We start from the raw sequence: 4,076 nt of genomic DNA, 5'->3' as shown, positions 1-4,076 counted from the left end.
GTCTGCCACCACTAGGTGGTGCTGTTTAATGGACTTTTTTTTTTTTGTACAGCAAAGAAAGTCCATTGATGGTAAAGTAACATATATTTATGATATATGTTACTTTTACATTTAGTTTCTTCACATTTTCATCAGAACACAGCAAGTGTGTGTTTACAGCCAAACTAATCAAATTATCTCAACAAAAATTATTTAGTGCAATTATGTTTGGTTTTACAGTGCTCAATATATTTATTAGTCCACCTGTCATTAAAACAAGAAAGCAACAATGTTTAAAAACGTATTGAAAAATGTACATGGATAATAATTAATGCAAATAATTTCATGTTTTATACCAAACTTTGAGCCTGCACACAAATTAAGTCTAATGTTCAACCATTAAAAACTGTTTCTGATCATAAATGCAAGGAAATGACTAATTTGGCCACTTAATAAAAATAAATGTGCTTTAGTAGTATTAAAAATATGATTTCGTACCTGATGGATACCTTGAAGCTACAGCTGTGTCATAAACCTTACATTAGATCTTGGTCTAATAATGTGATAAGCACTGTATACTGTCTATGTAAACTGATAGTTTTTATCTTAAAACGTCTTTGAAAAGTTACATCTCTTTTCTTTCATGAATGTATTTACAAAAAGAAAAGTCTGTATATTCTCATACCCGATTGTGTTCCGTCACAACACTTGTCTGTGTCTAATCCTTTAATTTCAACACCAAATTAATCTAACTTGAGGAGGAAACCTAATCCATGGCCGCTGTAGATTCAGACACAGGGCACAGTAGACATGTGGTCAGCAACTGTAGCAACAAGGTCGGTGTCTGGCACACATTACACAGCCCTTACACCTGTGTTATATTTTCTTTTTGATAGCAATGATCCTGAATTACTTTGTGCCAGGGGAGCTCCTGCATGTCACCCATGCATGGCTGCCATTCTAGTGTAACATCACCTTGCTCTGGCAGCGCATTTAAAAGGTTGTGACCTCTTGAGATCAAGTCTTAGATCCCTCTTGTAATACCACAGACCTCCAGAGCATCTCGGTCCGCGGCGTTCGCCAGCACTCGCATGGTATCTTACGTCAGAGTGCTTTCCCCTTTGAAAGCAGAGCACCAGGAGCTTTGTCCTCCACTTCATGACTCCACTTCTGTTGTTAGTCGTGATCTATAACAGAAATATATTTCTGGCCTGAAGCTGGTGTGTGGGGGTGACTGCTAAGAGAAAACAAACAGGAGTAAATTTTGACTTTCTCCAGCCATGAGAGGTTTCCTATATTTAAGAGCCAGTGCCTCTAAAACTAATTCACACTCTTGGCATAAACAATTGAAAAATAACAACCATTTATCCCACCTCATCCAGAACAGTTATTCCCTCTTAAATGTACACAGCTGTAATAAAAAAAACAAAAAAAACACCTGCTTGTACCTCACCTCGTTGTCAGCACGGCTCATCCGTCTGTCCCCCCCTCACCCCGTGGATGCAGATGTGTCACATATTAACAACTCTGCATGTTCTCTGTCACCACATCAGCTGACATACGTCAAAAAGCATCACACCTACCTACCCACGCCGCCATTCTCATTCCACCAATAGAAAAGCACGATCTGCTCTCCTCTCACACAGGTGTAAACAGCAAAGACAGCAAGTAAAAGTAAAATCCGTCCCATCCTCATTAAGCTTTACTTGTTTTATTTGCAGGATTCTTAATAAATGAGCCAGCATGAATAGCCAGATGCATGAATCTGCTGATGTCAGCTTTATTCATATAAAATACTGGTGTGTTTATAAGTCAAGAATTTTGTGCAGCTTTGAATTTCATTTTTAATTAACAGATTAATCATCAGACCAGCACCACCTCTCGCCCGGCATCAAACTTCTTCTCATAGTCAAACAATAAACACCATATCTTTTCAAGCCATCTGCTCACCCCTCTGCTCCCTGCTATCAAAATATGGAGTACAGTAATTGACAGATAATACCAGCTCCCATAATCAAGTTCCTTATCATAAAAAAGGCATAAAGCTGTACGGGTTTTTTTCAGTCAAGTTAATTTGTTGTGTAACAGGTGCTTATTAACTGCAGTGGAGAGGAGGAGGAGGAGGGAACCCTGTGAAAAGATTGGCTCTGTCCTTGCACTTCATGGTGGTCCATCTGCCATGCAGGCCCAACACTCTGACTGGTTATTCCTCCCGGCCGCTCCAAAGTCATCCGTCTGTTTTAAGTGCCTGTCAGCTGATCAGTCAGTCTGTCATCTGTCTATTTGTCTCACTGTTTTTCCCATCACAGACATGTGATTCTGGTCTGTGTTAAAGGTCCTACATAAACATGTAACTGATCCAAAGCCTGACCTGAAGCCCCTGGACGTTGTGGTGAGAGATGAATTGCAGAAGGCTTAGGGATTTTTGCTCTCTGAAGGAGAAAAGAAAACTCATTTATTACATCCCAGTAAGCACAGTGAGCTGTATATCCCGCTACAAATTCTAACAATAAATCTGGCTTTGTGTACATTTCAAGTGAGTGAATTCACAAAACCCTAAATTATCGAAGTCCTGGACAAACATTTGTAATGCGGTGACTCTGCAAATGGATTTTTTGACATCTTGGGATAAAGTCCAGATAATATAGCTACCAGTTACAACACTTCATTTGGCACATTGAGTTAATTAAATATCTCTGAGTAAGTTTATAAGTTAGAATAAATGAAACACAAATACTAGTGAAATCTCCTTCATACATGTCTAATATATGTATGTATTAGATAGGTATGTAAACGTGCTATAAATCTAAGGAGCTACTGTGTAAACCCAAATTTTTTTCTTTTATTTTATAAATTTACTACATTTACTGCTTCTTCTTTGTTTCAAAATAAAATGTTTTTTTTTTTTGTTTTTTTTTAAATTTTATTAATATTCTTATGTTAGCTGATGATTTGAAATGGGTTGCTTACTTCCTTAATCTTAACCATGGGTAACTTGTGCTGATTTTGTTCTGCAACAAACAATCAACTTGAACAGCCACTCAGCAATCAGGGACGGATCTGATGGACTTTCACACAGGTGTGCGCATGCGCTTCTACCTGTTTCTCTGCAAACGAGAAGGTAAGGAGAAAAAGAGCTTATGTTCAGGCCCATTATACATAGAGTCGTTTGAACAACTAACCTAACACTGTGTCAGGCTTTAGTTTCATATCTGAAACTTTGCGCATGTGTGCTACATGACTAATTAGCTACATGGCTAATGACTAATGTATTGTTACAGGTGCAGCCACACCTTGAAAACCCCCAAAGTTTGTACTTATACTCTGGATAACTTTACTTTTGAACATCTTGGCCAAGATTATAATTAGACTGGAACTTGTTATATAAACTCACAGGTTTGCCGTACAGGGTTGGGGGGTTAACAGGGTGGCCTGGGATCTGCCCCTGATGTTAACTGAAGCGAATAAACAAAGCACACTGTTGGCAAAATGTGAAATCCTAAACGCGGGCTAATATATCTCTCACTCAGCAATAACAAAAAAAAAAAAAAAAGGGAGAGATGGTTTTGTTAGTGACAAGGCAGCTTTAGATTTTTTTAAGTCATCAGACAACAGCTGCCACTCACTCAAAGGAAGGGATGTTGAGCCAGCAAAGGAATTTAAATAGCGACTGCTGCTACATGTCCAGCGGTGCAGCAAGTGGGTTGCACAAGGAAAATAACTGCATAATAGTATTAATTTTAAAAAGTAATATCTGTTTAAGTACAACTATATTCTAAACATTTAATGAATGATTAGATGATTACATTTATCGGTTTTTCAATATAATTTAATAATTTTCATCCAATTAAAATGAACATTGATACATTTTTTGTAATTCCAAAGCCACTGTGAGACATTGACCATCTGCCTAATCAGTAACTCTTCAGCCTGTTGCCTTCATCAGTAAGAAAGCTGTAGTACTGATGTAATACTCTAGTTCAGATGAATATAACAGTAAATTCAACAGCCTGTCATGATGTAATCCAGTCTTCACAGCCTGCAACATAATGCATCCTGATGCAAAATAGGGTAAAAAGAACAAAGGTTCTAGGAAA

Source organism: Oreochromis aureus, linkage group 6 (genome assembly GCF_013358895.1).
Source record: "Oreochromis aureus strain Israel breed Guangdong linkage group 6, ZZ_aureus, whole genome shotgun sequence".
NCBI classification, from domain to species: Eukaryota; Metazoa; Chordata; class Actinopteri; order Cichliformes; family Cichlidae; genus Oreochromis; species Oreochromis aureus.
The sequence above is the reverse complement of the archived record's forward strand: the minus strand, read 5'-3'. Positions refer to the sequence as shown.